Below are 16,173 nucleotides of genomic sequence, written 5' to 3'. Positions count from 1 at the left end.
ATAAAAACCGGCAAACATTTTAAATGAAAACAAAACTTATTCAAAAACAATGAAATTCAAGTTCTTACTTGATTTTACCTTTTAAGATTTTGATTCGACCGTCACTAATATGTCTTTTTGAAAACGGCGCACCAAATTATTAACCTGTTATCTTTTGTATTTGTTTTTCTGACATGCATTAACGTGAAAAACAGTAGGTGGAAAATATGTGTAGTAAAGTTCAATCAGAAAAGTATTTTTTCAGGATGAATTGTACAAAATACACTAGACTGCGAATTTAAGATTGAATCATATTCAAGTAGTACAAGAACAACAAGTTTAATATTTGACAAAGCTTTAATTGGTAAAATACAGTTGAGAACAAATACCAGCAAATGCATAAAGATTTTAAGATATGGGTGTTAGGATTCTACATCAGTTAACTGTGTTACTATGTGAAATCTTAATTATGTAGACCAAACTACTTTCTATGTCCTTTCCGTTAACTTGTGATTTGTATACATACAAATAAGAGATCAATGACGACATATGCTTAAGAACTCCAGCATATGAATGAGACATGATATTCATAGCGATAAATAAAAAATAATTATCAATTGATTAACGTATGTAATACTTATCATGTATCAATTTTTGTTTAAGACTGTTCGTAGCAAAATTGTATTTACTGGGTTGTCTAGATATTGTATACAGTCCCCCAATTGACAATGCTATAAACATCTCATTACGTATAATATTGAAGGACATCTAGCATAATGAATCAGTTATATCTAATGATAGGAAACAATGGGATTTTTCAGTCTTGTTCGTTATATTCCGGATGTAGTATTATATTCCTTTTCAGAATAATTTAAATAGATATCTTTGTATTGGAGGGAGGTTGCAGACACGTATTGCAGAAATATGTGTTCTGTGGTTTACATGTTGTAATGTACTATTATATTATTTATTTCTGTATTTCTCTGTCCTGAATGTTCTTGCGTTTATTTGTACTGTATTTCTGTCACGTAATGATGTCATTTTAGCAGTATTTTTTACATTGCCATATAAGCGGGAGGTTTGGCTACCCATAAAACCAGGTTCAACCCACCATTTTTTCTTAAAATGTCCTGTACCAAGTCAGGAATATGGCAGTTGTTATCAAAAAGTCCGTTTCTATGTATGTTGGCGTTTGTTTTTGTAGCAGTTCAGTGTTTCTGTTGTTCCGTTGTTTTCCTCTTATAGTTGATGTGTTTGCCTCGGTTTTGGTTTGTGACCCGGATTTGTTTCAGTTAAATCGATTTGTGACTATTGGACAGCGGTATACTACTATTGCCTTTATTGTACACATGGAAATCATAGCATATGTCTTTTTTAAAACTTATTCAGCAGTGATTCCAACCCAGACAAAATCTATACCTTTCATTCCATGTGCAGAATGTTGTCAGTTTTAATTAGTAGTCAACATAACAAGGGAATCCTTTACATTTGACAATAAAAAAAGTTTTTTTTCGGATAAAGAAAATAAACCTACGCAGATAGGAAAAGGATAATCGAAATGACAAATCACAGAAGTACAAAGAATACCATAACATGAACTTAAATGTAATACAACAATGAAACTAAAAAAGTAGCAATAGAAATTCAGTGTGCTTTGGAACGATAAGCAGTTGTTATTCTACTTCTGACAATAACAGAAAACATAACCGGGTTTCAAATCTAATGAATATGTCATACAAATCAGGAATCAGTAAAAATGAAATATAATTTAACTTTTTTCCTTTGCAGTAACAATAGGAGATTACAAACCTATTACTGAACCTAGATCAACTGAGCTTCGAACTCAGGATAATGACAACACAGATCCAATGGTCACTGATCAACAAAGTATGTTTCAGTTTTTCGTGTCTCAATATTGATGTTATTCATGTATTACCTTTGTAAGCTTTCCTTTTTATACAATCTTATATCACTTCTCGTATGAATGGGTTCATAGTTTCAGAATTGAGCGTTAGCATTTCGTATACTTTAAAGTTTGACGTTAAATCAGAGCAACATCAGGATACCAAATCTCAAATCTCATATAGCGATTAAGAAGATACTTCGGCTGTTGTCTGCTCTATGGTCGGGTTGTTGTCTCTTTGACACATTCCCCATTTACATTCTCAATTTTATTCAAGGTAACAAAAACGGAGAGAACAACATGAACTCATTAGAAAGAGACCGGATGCATCGTCAGGGTAAACGTCTCCTGCTAGAAATTTTTCACCCGTCATGCAAATTCATTTCCTTCACACATATTTTTGGAGAAAAAAGCTGGTGATCTGATAACATATTTGAATTAAAATTAAAAACAAAAATACATTCAGTATTATTGTTAATTGCACTAAATTGTCATTCACAGAATTAACATGTAACGCAATTGAAACAATACACTTCACGAACGTGGAGATGTGACACGATCAACATCTAGCACATATTAAGCTTCCATCAGATGCTAGTGGTTGTCTTAAAATTGAAGTGAAAAGTTATCTTTTGTTTTGAAGTGTTGATAAGGTAGTAGTATGGCCTGATTAACACTGCTGTACTATTTTATGAATAAGAAACGTAATAAAAGCGTTGCTACCATAGTATTTGTTTGGTAGGTCGATCGGATACTGGAACTTATTTTCTCCTCCGTAATTACCTTATTTTGATTGCCTTTAATTTATCCCTTTCAAAGGTAGTCTAAATTTAAGCTGGCTGACTTCAAACGACATACATGTATATCGTGTTTTTTTTTGCGTAGACAACATTTTCTATACATGCTAAATCTTTACAGTCTGCAAGAAGATGTGTGGTACCTAGGCACGTTATTCAGTTCCAGCATGTCTTTGGTTTTTACTCTTAAATGCCGTTTGATTGAAAGAAAAGCACTTGGTTATATTATTCTTTTATTTGTCTTTGTAAATTATTACTTTTACTGTTTAGTCTATTTTTGGTAATATCCATTTGACGTGGCTCGGTACTTATACGTCCCGTCCTTGTGTTATTTTGCTATGGTAAATTTTTGTATTCTTGTCTTTCGTTTTTGCTAATGTGCTATACTGTGTCTGTCATACAAGAAAGATGTTTAGCTAGCTACATGTATAAAACCAGGTTTAATCCACCATTTTCTACAGGAGAAAATGTCTGTGCCAAGTCGGGAATATCACAGTTGTTATCCATTCGTTTGATGTGTTTGGGCTTTTGATTTTGCCATTTGCTTGGGTGCTTTCCGATTAGAATTTTGCTCGGAGTTAGGTATTTTTGTTATTTTACTTTTTGATAACTACCCGGTTCTAGTAATCTCCGCAAAGTTTGAATCCCAAAACATTCAGCATTGTAGGCTAACATTCGAGATTTCCAAGAATACTTTCTTTGAAATAAATGTAATCATACATCTTTCATTTTGATGTAGACACCACCAGAGAATATATATATCAGTTCTGTAAATTAACACTTTTACTATTTAGCTATTCGGAATGATATAATCAAAACGTTCTAAAATATTGAAAGTTCGACAAATCATTTTCTAAAAAGTAAAATTACAAAAATACCGAACTCCGAGGAAAATTAAAAAAGGAGAGTCCATAATCAAATGGCAAAATCAAAAGCTCAAACACATTAAACGAATGGATAACAACTGTCATGTTCCTGACTTGGCATTTTTCTTATGTAAAAAATGGTGGGGTAAACCTAGTTTTATAGCTAGCTAAACCTCTCACTTGTATGAAAGTCGGATAAAATTCCATTATATTGACAACAATATGTGAACAAAACAAACAGACATAATAGGTATACAAGTCAAAAATAGTGGTACAGCAGTCAACATTGTGTTATAATCTTTATCGCTATAAAAACAAACTAAAATGTCAACAAATGAAAATACAAAAGGCATTTAGACAAATCACATTAATAAAAAAAACGAAAGACAAGAATACAAAAGTTACCATAGCACAATAACACAAAGACGGGATGTATAAGTACCGAACTACGTCAAAAGGATAGTACCAAAAATAGAATTAACAGTAAAAGTAATATTTTCAAAAGACAAACAAAAGAACACTATAACACGTAATTAAGATGATAAACAACGTCAGTATCTAGAATCTAAACTTCAAGACCATTGTGTATTATTTGTGAGGTTATTACGGAATATCTATCAACAAGGTCTTGGTATCTTCCAATGAACTTGTTTAGAAAAAGGACGAGACGTTCTTTGACATAACCCTGGTTCATCATCTTTCTGATGTGAACACACACGAACGTAACGTATTAACTGATTAAAGATGAAACAAAGAGTATGTTACTGTTGTAAAACAGTATTAAAGATACAATTTTAGTGTTAGTTTGTAATTTGTTGTTGGCATAGATGTAATCATGGTCATCGTCATTATACATCACCAATCCTTAATTTTCAGTAACAATAGGATATTACAAACATATTAATGAACCTGGGTCAACAGAGTTCCAATTTCAGGATAATGCCAACACAGATCCTATGGTCACTGTTCAACAAGGTACGTTTCTGATTTTATTGCATAAGTATTGATAGCCATGTCTCAATATTGATGTTTATTCATGTATTATCTTTGTAAGATGTCCTTTTCATACAATCTTATAACATTTCTCGCTTCATAGTTCAGAGTTGAGCGTTAGCATTTCGTATACTTTCTTTATAGTCTGACGTTAAATAAAGGCAACATCAGGTTACCAATTCTCAAATCTCATATATCGATTAAGAAGATAATTCAAGGTAACCAAAACTGAGAGAACAACATGAACTGTTACAGAAAGAGACCGGATGCGTCGTCAGGGTAAGAGACTCCTGCTGAAAATGTTTCACCCGTCATGCAAATTCATTTTCTTCACACTTATTATTTTTAGAAAAGAGCTGGTGATCTCATAAAATATTTGAATTGAAATTAAAAACAAAAAACACATTCAGTATCACTGTTAATTGCATTAAATTGTAATTCAAAGAATAAACATGTAACTCAATGGACTATTTTCATATTACCGACTTTTGAGTCGGGATTATACAATTTTGCAACAGGTAACCTTTTCTGTGGTAGGACATCCTGTTATTCGGTCAAGAAAGGGAAACCAAAACTAGTAAAATCAAACTTATAATCGGTGCTTTTTGAGGGGAAAGTTTCCTGTTTTCAGATGATTTTGTCGTGTAAAGAAAATATAAATCAGATAATTTCCCCAAAACATTTTACCGATTGAAAGCTTGATTTTACTTCTTTACGTTGCTCTCACTAGACTTGGTACCAGAATGTCCGACCACAGAGTAGGTAACCTGTCGAACAAATACAAACTTCGAAGTCAAAAGTCGGTTATATGAAAATAGTCTATTGAAACAATACGCTTAACAGAGAACGTGGAGATGTAGAAGGATCAACATCTAGCACATATTAAACTTTCATCATATGCAAGTGGTTGAGGTGTTGGTAATTTTTCATTTCTTTGCCATGGCATTGTCAGTTCGATTTTAAATGCATCCGGTTTCGCTCCATTTTTTGACAATGCGATTGCCTCAATTTTGTTTGTTACCTTCATTTGTTTCTCTTATCGATTTATAAGATTTGAACATCGGTTAACTAGTGAGTTTAACTATAATGTTGAATTGCCCATGTGCATCTTCTTTACCTGTTAGTTTCATTGTTAAACATCTTTCAGCAAAAACAGAGATAATGTCTGATAGTTATAAAATCACATTTGATTTAACTTTATCCTAATATTACAACTTTATTTATAATCATGTGTAATGAAAATTATATACTTTTAACATTTCAAGCTTCAACATCTACTACAATTAAACCAACTAGCACATTTGGAGAGAATGCTGCAGGTATGAATTTGCTTTCGTGTACCTTATATACAACCCGAATGACTACTATCTAGCACAAACATTTCTATTTGTTAAATATTTCAACAGCTTTATAAATAAAACTCACCAAAAATACCAGGCTTATGACTTTGTACGTCCGAAGAGCGTTTCGTCTACAAAAGGCGACATTACTTGACCGATGTTAAAATCTTGGAAATCTATTTGGAAGGAACAAATGAACAAAAAATGTAAAATGGCAGATCAGACGACTATACTTGTATCTGAAGATCTAACACGTGAAACATATCGTGATTTAAGACACCGGCCACACGTATCGGTCAACCAATTTATGGTGACCGTTAACTTATGCATGATGATTTCAGTCGTTCTTTCTCTGTTGGAGCAGTGTTTGTGTAATGAGTGCACCCCTACTTATAACGTCTGTATTGTGTGAACACACACGAACGTAACGTATTAACTGATTAAAGATGAAACAGATAGTATGTTACTGTTGTAAAACAGTATTAAAGATAACATTTTAGTGTTCGTTTGTAATTTGTTGTTGGCATAGATACAACCATGGTCATCGTCATTATACATCGCCAATTGTTAATTATTTATCTTCAAATTACTGTCTGCTATTTATACCAAATCTGTTTGGTGGCAATTATTCACAGGAAACTATATTCACTTTCTCTTCTTTCTAACGGTTATTCTTTGTACAAATCATGCTTGGAAACACTTGTCATAAATATCTGTTGTAAACGAAATAAATATACAGTTATCAACACGATAATTGTACTTCACAGTGTTTCAGGCAGGTAAACATTAAACATTATGTTACGGGTGATTTTTTTCTTTTGCAAAGGTCTTGTTATCATCAGTCTACGCAATTACATAATAATTGGTAATAATATTGAACAATCGTAAGAAGATTGTATGGTCCATTGGAATTTCAACCACAACAACAAAAATAATATTATCTTCCTTCACTGTACTGGATATTCAAATTTTATAAGAGTCTTTGCAAACTATGTTATTTGGTTGATTCTGACAAATGCTATATTCATCATTTTTCCAAATTATTAACATAAAAAAAACACAATATAAATGCCATACGTCGGAAGCGCTTTTCTGGATTGACCTTCATCAGGAACTATTAAATCCGAATATTTAAAAGCCAATGATGTGTTAGAACCTCAAAATTTGGAGAGCTATATGTTCAAAAATGAACTTAAAAAAATAAACAAATCCATCTAAGGTCAACTTTGATACACCAAACATTTATTTGATCAGCAATCAAAACTAAAATTATAAATTTCTTCGTTTCCCATAGGACGCTTATTGACGATTACAATGGGGTTGATTTGCACAGTATCATGTGTTATTCTGATTTACAAAGCCGCACCAATATTACATCTAGTTAAAAATATGGAATTATCACTTGCTGACGTAAGTAAATATATACATGACTAGATATAAGATATGATTTTATACGAGAGTTCATGATTGATATATTATAGGCTTTCCATGTTGGTCTGTCAATCCGCCATGGGACATAGTACAACAACTCGAGTGTTCTTGGTGGAAAATGTACGAAATTTGTACACAATGATTAATCTCATATCCTTTCATTTACATTTTAGCTAATTTGCTGCATTTCAATAGGACTTAAGCCATTCTGGTATTTAAAGCCAGTCTCTTTGTAAAAAAAATCTGCTTCATAAGGTCGTTCTAAAATTTAACTTTTACCCATGTTTGGTTCCATAAGACAAGCTATGTATGGATTTGACTATAATATTTTAGATTAATTCATTCATTAGCAAAATGTTTACATGACCTCTGGTTTTATGCAGACACCTCCTTTGCAATTTTGACGATTTTTTTAAAAGTTGGGAACCACATTCTTTGGTCTTAATGAAACTGAAGGTGAGAAGTTGCTAAAGCGTCAATCAAACTTGAGCGTCAGAGGAGAACTAACAAAATAATGGAAATAAAGGTTAAAGACAAATAGCAATGAATAAAATTATGTGTAAGATATAAAAGAAAGAGACAGCAATCCAATGACAAAACATTATTAGACATTTCGTACACAACTCACAATCTTCAGAAATAGACATGTGTCAATACAATAGTTCAAACGCCGCAGTTAACAACATACTACACAGAAAGAAAAAAAAAACACAGAAATACCCCTACGAAAATATTGGATTGTAAGCAGTAGTTTTGGAAACGTTGAAGTTCCTGTTCCCTTAGTTGACACAATTGTTTCAAATAATCTAATTTTCATAAATGATAAAAAGGACGAATAGCAAAATGTTTGCGACGAGAGAAATCAGATAAGTTCAAGGGGAAGTTAAAAAAAAATAGATTAAAAAATAAATATAAGATTTTATTACAAAAAAAACTAAAATAGGTGTGAAATACAGCAAATGGATATTGAACCTCGTTAGTTGATGACACACTGACAACGCTAGGGCAAAAAACGACAAACGACTGAAAGACAAATATTATGCAAAACGCAACATATATATATAACTAAATACTGATCAACGCGAAACCAACTAAAAACCAGGGGAGATCGTCGTTGCTTCGGAAGAATAACCTTACATATCACCTTTTTCTATTCTCGATTTGGCAACACAAGCCAGTCGAGATTTCTGTGGTATGAAAATGAAAACAGAGTAAAGGATACCAAAGGGACATTCAAACTCATAACTCGAGAACAAACTGACAATGCCATGGCAAAAAACAAAAAAAGACGACATGACGAACAGCAGTACACAAAACACAACAAAGAAAACTCAAGACTGAGCAACATGAACCCAACCAAAAGCCGGGGTGATCTGAGGTATTCCGAAAGGGTAAGCAGGTCCTGATCCACATGTGGTACATGTCGTATTGCGCATGTTAGTAAAAACCCGGTGATAAGTCTTATTCGTTATGTCACATTCAAAGAAGAGGCCTTATTTTTTGTTACGTATATGGGAACATATTTGTCGTCATCTGCGAAACAGATATTCCAGAACAGTCAACTAACTCGTGATGGCGTCCGTAAAATTTGTAAGCAAGTAGTTTTTTCTCCACTGTAAAAACCCAATGTTTTGTTCATAATATTTGAAAAACAGGTTATAAATATTGAACGAGTAACAGAGCCAAGATTGTGGCTACAAAGAACACAAATGGTCGTGGTTTTTTGTGAACAAATTCATAGCGAAAAACCTGTTTTCCAAATCAAATCAGGATGGCCTTCGTAAAACTTTCGAAGGGTTCAATTGAATTTTACCTATTGGAACACATGTGCCAATAGCTTTTTGTAAATAGTAAACATCTTTTTTTTTCTCAATAAAATCATCATAGACTTTGCTCTGGAATATCGTAGTAAATGGAAAATAATATTGGACCGATAATAAAGTTAATAATCAAAAGTGATTCTGTCGTACGAGAACAATTCAGCTGAAGTCAAGAACAGCTGTCGATGATCTCATTTTTAACATACGATAACATTTTTGATAGCAATGGCTCTTAAATGGCGAAACGAATTTTTAAAAATGAAGTCTCAACACTGTGCTGGAAGATTGTTTAAAAATCTTCATAACAAATTATCACGATCCATGTAGATGGGTAAACATCTATACAAAACATTTAACACGGTACTGGAAAATTGAAAAAACAAATACCAGTGAAACACTATTTTTGAAATTGTCTATTTGAAACTATAAATTTGATTTCAGAAATATAATATTCTTGAAACATGCCTTGGATCAAAGTCATTTGTATACCATTACAACCATTTGTTTTGCAATGACTTCAACTAGGATATATGACTGATATAAACAACCATCAACAGTGGACCTATGGTCTAGACCTTCAATTAATATGAAACTGATTGAATAATGTATACTTTTTTGTGACGTTTTCCATCATCCATCATTATGCTTAAGAACTGGTTGTCTTATTGAGACATCATGAAAATAACGTATACTTTCTTTCGGTTTAGACTATAAAAAGAACTCTATCATTTTTCAATGTACAGACAAAACACTATGTTATAATATTATCATGGTAGAAGCGAGATGCAATTATATGGAAGAGCTTCTTAAAAGTATACAAATACTTTTTAGCTACCCTTATATATATTTTTTGCCATAAGTAAACTTCGTTTTTGTCATCGGCTGCTATGATTTTAGAGTAATGTAACTGAACAATCGATTTTGTTTTTACTTGGGATCGTTTTTCAATTTAACGTGAATGACAGGTAAGATTTACATCAACTTACAAAGAGTATAATTATGTTACAGGGGAAAATAACAAGGAAGGAAGTTGAAGAGCAGTTAAATGATGGATTTATAATTCAAATGTCAGAGGAAGACGGTGAAAGAATACTCACTGAAAGTGTAATCACTTTAAACATTCCACCAAATTGTCACATGGATAATATTAACTGAAAAGCGTTGTATCTGCAAAGGTGTGGTGGTTTTAGGTACAATGGGTTGGTTTATTGATAAATTGTGGCTAAATATTAAATCACAAATGTCATTTCAACATGTAAGAAGATACATTGGCGCAAAGAAAACTATTAAACAATGCGGATATTGTTTTATTGAAAATGGCGTGAAATCATTTTGAATGAAGAACGTATGTCATTCGTGTAAATCCAAAATATCTTGTCCAAGTTTGATATTGATGTTTGTCATTTTTTGTTTTATCAGCTCCTTCACGTTTGTTTTCGTATTATCAATGCCCCAAGCACCACACACGAGACGTTATGTGTTGCAATGCGCATCTGCTGTATGGAATTACCATTGGTAAAATGAAGAGTAATAATAATTTGACTGCACCAGATACACATTTAAATTCTATTTTTGTTTAGACGAACTAACAAAAAATAAAACGAAAGGTTGATATCCGTGTAGATTCAACACACTATAGAATTGAATGCCGTTTGTTAGAAAATTAATACGAAATTAAACAAGTAACTATCAGATTGTCCATGAAGTGCTCTGTGTTAAAATGTGATGGTCATTTGTATTCACTTCGTACAAATTTTCAAATACGAGCCGTCAATTTTTATAATATTCACATTTTGTATCTAAATGTACAATCCAATATAGTTTCACGTGAAATAAATTTTAATACGTCATAAAGCTGAAATCGACATATGAAGATATCGATTTCAAGTAGATAACTCGATACATATTTAGCAGATTCCAATTATTATTGTATTTGTATATCATAGTTTAACAATTGTATATATATATCAATTCTCCTTATCTAAAAATATACTATAAAATTCTTGTTTATCAAATAAATAAAATCTGCGATTTTTTTAAAGTATAATCGTTAGTACATTGTACACAAAAAATGCAAAAAAAACTAAATATATATTGCTATATGTACAGTTATGAGAATTCATGATCTTAAATTCTGTCGATACTGTTAACTTATTCTTTGGCATTGCACAAGGTCATGCGTTTCTAAAACTGTTGACGTCGTTACACTAAATCCGTTACATGTTTACTGATTGATACATTAGGCTGGGAGAACTAGATTAATTCATTAGTTGTAATTGTCTTTTAACTAGCGTTCAGTAACTTGGAGTACTCTTATATCGGTTCTTTGTGTCTATTGTTTTTTATGTTAATATGAAAATTAGAAGATGTCGTATTATTGCCAATAAGACAACTTTTCACCAGAAACCAAACGCGGTAGAAGTTGTTTTTGTTCCTTGTTACCATCTTTTGAGTTGTGCAAATTGCAATTGATGTTTACAGTTTGTTCCTATATTGTGCTGTTACACCACTTTCACAGATTTGGGGGAAGGTTCGGCGCTTGCAAACATGTTTAACCCTGCCACCTTCGTTATGTGCATGCCAAAGTCAGGAACCTGTAGTACAGTGTTGGTCGTTGGTTCCTGTCTGTCATATTTGTTTTTAGTAAATGTGTTTGTTTTAATAAGGCCGTTAAGTTTCTCATTTGAATTGTTTCACAAATGTCATGTCATGGCCTTTTCTAGCCAATTATACGGTATGAATTTTCTCATTGCTGAAGGCCGTACAGAGGCCTATAATTGCTTACCACACTACATTTTAACTCTGAAAGATAGTTGTTCCATTGGCAATAATACCTAATTTTTATGTTGATCAATTTGATAGGACGAGCTGATAATTTTATATTCTTGAGTTTCCTTCATAGGAAATGGGTGGTTTTCAAACGAATTGAAAGAATATAAAGGAATCAATATGGCTTGTATTTCAGCCAATAAAAGCTAAGCATTTGCACGAATTGTAATACTGTAAATATTAATATATGAATCCGTCCAATGTATAACGCTTGTTGTAATTGGTTAGTTTTTATGGTTAATCTTTTTGTTTATGCTATTGATTAGACTTACGCAGTTATTTGTGCCAAAAAGTAAAAAGTAAAACAAGAAAAATACCGATCTTCAAGAAAAATTCAAATCGGAAAGTCCCTTTACAATTCAAAGATACAAAGGAGATATTTGCAAACTATAAATAAAAACTGCAATATTATTTTGGATACATTTTTTAGTACATCACTTTCAAACATTCCATTGAAAAATTTTTCTATTAAAAAATTAACAATTATAATCGATAAAACTCTTAGCCACTCGTTCTCGTGGACATATTCCATTAATGACTTGTGTCATACTTTGTCCTATATTTGCCAACTATTGTACAAATACTGTGGATTCATTTATTTTCGTTGGTACAAATTTTCGTGGATTGAGGAAAACTTACACTTTCGTGGATATTTAATTTCGTGTTTTGCTAAAGTCTGCATACAAGTCTATGGAAAATTTGTAATTCGTTGAATGTTTAAATTCGTGGTTCACCTGTTACCATGAAATCCACGGAAATTGGTATCCAACGAAAAATAATAAATCCACAGTAACAGGTAACTCATTGTAAATATCGAAAAATTATACGAAACTGTAATATCAAAAACCCTTCTTTTAATATTTTTAAATCTGAATTATGATGCATTAAAGTCAATAAAAGTGGTATGAAAAATATTGAAATATTTAATTTTAGAATAAACAATATAAAATAAAAATATATTCAGTTATAGTCCAAATTTAATTGAGCTTAAAGTATGCGTATTTACAATTAGGGTAGCTGTTCAATTTTGGCAAAGATCAACTTGAGTGTCAACAATGCACAGATGAATAACAAATTCCTACGAATTGTTTAATTAAAAGTAATGGGCATAGACAAAATCAGAATGTTTAACACCCGTATTTTTCTTTTGGCTTAATGACATAGAGCATAAATTTTACGAATTGTTCATTCCCAACTCCTTGTAATGGAATGTTATGTTTCTTTTTGTTTTCAAACGACGTCATATAGTAGCCTATAACATCATGTTATATCATGGTTATATCTCATTAGTTAAAAGTTGAATTATTATGTTTATTTAACGTTAAATAAATATTTAAAAGAATACGTATTTGAAAAATGTTATTTAGTCGCTATACCGTCCTATCAATTCAACGTTATAATTCGTAAAAAGAAAAAAGTTTATATTTTTATGCGTGTATCTAGTCTTTCCTGTAGCTGAGTGAAAGTGATGAACATTTTCAACTCTACTTCTTGACGTAGACGCAATAATGATTATCGACATTATACATCACCTATTCTTTATGATGTCTCTATTAATGACCGGCTGCCATTTATACAAAAGTCGCTAGGTATTCATCATATTCGCATGAAGATTTATTCATTACCCCTTTCAAACTTCATTCTCTGTACAACTTATTTTGGAAACCACTGTTATAAACCCCCACTCAAACCAATACAACAACAGCTATCATCTCGAATGTCGCCAGTCAAAGACTTTTCAAACCAGTTCGCATTGGAAAAGACGAAAAGGAGAAAAGATCCTTTCTAAAAATTTCCTTTGCCAACAAAGGACTCGATGCCATCAACTTAGACAATATCCTTCATCATAAATCAGTTCACCCGAAATCACCGTCTTATCTTAAAGATCAGTCTGTACGTATCATTTCTAATACCTATACCAAACCAATTGCATCTAAACGTTTTAATTACAAACATGTGTTTCAGGATCTCAATATTGACGACTTTAGGTCTAAACCTCCTTATTGAACCTATGCTAGTTCTCCATTTATGTATAATCCGACTGGCCACGTTATTACTGGTGTCGTAAACATTGTCAATAACACTTATCTGCGAAATGTGGTATCCAAAGGCCAGAACTATCGTGAGCCCACATCCATCAATTGGAAACACAACTTCAAAATACTGATGAATTCATTCGAGGATTATGCTAGGCAATAGTTTAAACGCAAGAAAAAAGACGTAGATACTCTTTCTGAATAGATTGAGGTTGTGAGGTTGTTGATACAAATCAGAATTAAAAACCTGAACAGGTCTATGAATATCCATGCTACATCAATCTTTAAAGACCCAAAACACCTGTTTTATCTCCATGACACATATGTTGTTGTCCCCGCAGATAAAGCCGCAAATAACCACGTTTTTGTTTGTAGATCACATTACATAATCTGCTTGATAAATGGATCAGGTATTCAACATTCAAGTAAGAGTATTTTAGGATTTTAACGTATTTTAACGTAATTTACTTTAACATTTCAAATAAATAATTATTGTTATCTCCCTTTTGACATTAAACTTGTAAATTAAACAAAAATCGAATATTTTGAAGTTCATAATACGCATAAACTACGTCATTGTAAAATTGTGTTTGTCTCCGATACCTTTCTCCATTTAGTTCAAATCTATTTCAAAATAGCGTATTCCACGATAGAGAGAGTTTTCACTTATATTTGAACATACGAAAAGGCAAACTTTGTTCGCAGGGGACAAAGGTATATTTTAAATGATAATAAGTTTTCCTATCTTCGTAGAAAAAGAGTTTCTTTTCAACTAATTTATCAATATGGCGTGCCGCGTTCAAAGAGCATACGGGATTATGAGTTTTTCTGAACGTATTTCTTCAAAAAAGGATAAAGTTGATCAAAATTTAATGACACAAGTTCAGTAATTAAGGTGAATATATACCTGTAGATTGTAATGTTTTTTTAATATCAAGGCATATTAAAATACTCCGATTATTTGATTATCAGTTCGTTTTGGGGATGATTTTTTGATTGCCATTAATGGTTTTTGTTAATATTTGTAAGATTTCCAAACATGATTTATTTTTGTCTCACTGATAACTAAATTATTCTTTGTTAAATGAATGATCTGTGTCATGTGTTTGGTATTAAAAATAACCTAACAAAAAAAAACAGTTTGAAAAATTTAACCTAGGAAAGCTCATTAGGGCAAGTAAAAACAGAACATCTCGCGCTATAATAAATTTGCCATATTTAAAATCCCTTGAGGCTGCAGATTCAAGAGTGTCAACAAGGGTGATGTGAACGGACTGACCGACGGCAGATGGATCGAAGGTAGCATTGTGTTACTATTACCCTTCGAAGTATGGCTGCGGAAAGACAATAAATCTGAAAAAAAAGCTGTCGCGGTAAGAGAAAAGGTCACTCGTCGACACAGAAAAAATTTCAAGGCTACATGAAAGTTATCCAAGGCCAGATACGGTATCAAATGACGCGGAATGGGTAACAAGAATAAATAATAATATCTTAACCTTTTATGTCAACGAAGCGTGAGTCGATTCTAAGATTATTGGACCCGCCCCTTTTACCACGATCAGCGTATTAACTATAGAAATTGAATGTCACATGATATTGTTGTTCTAGTCTAGCTGTCAATCAAACTCCCCTCTGTCAGTTCGATAGAGCACCGATCATGCAGATCTATTTTTATTAGGTAGAGATAGGTCCCACAGTCCCGAGAAGATGGATAAAAAGCATACAAAGAAGTGAAAAATAATGACTCTCAAGTACCGAAATCGTTTCTGCTAAATTATGTTTAATAAAAAGTAAAACAACAAAAATACCGAACTCCAAGGAAAATTCAAAACGGAAAGTCCCTTAACAATTGGCAAAATCAAAAGCTCAAACACATTAACCGAATGGAAAACTACTGTCATATTCCTGACTTGGGACAGGTATTTCCTTATGTAGAAAATGGTCTAATAAAACTGATTTCATAGCTAGCTAAACCTAAAACTATATAAATATTTTATTTTCTTATTCTTGTTCACATTTTACTTTCGTTCAGATGAATTTGATTTTAAGGGAAGGAGGGTCTTTGGATTTTGATGCGGAACGAAAATGTTGTAGGCAAACTTCCCCGACCAGATTATGTTAATATAAGAAAATTTTGTTTTGAAAATTATCTAATGGGCAAAATATGGGCCATTTTTTT

The sequence above is a fragment of the Mytilus californianus genome, unplaced genomic scaffold (assembly GCF_021869535.1).
Source record: "Mytilus californianus isolate M0D057914Y unplaced genomic scaffold, xbMytCali1.0.p SCAF_2, whole genome shotgun sequence".
Lineage (NCBI taxonomy): Eukaryota > Metazoa > Mollusca > Bivalvia > Mytilida > Mytilidae > Mytilus > Mytilus californianus.
The sequence above is the reverse complement of the archived record's forward strand: the minus strand, read 5'-3'. Positions refer to the sequence as shown.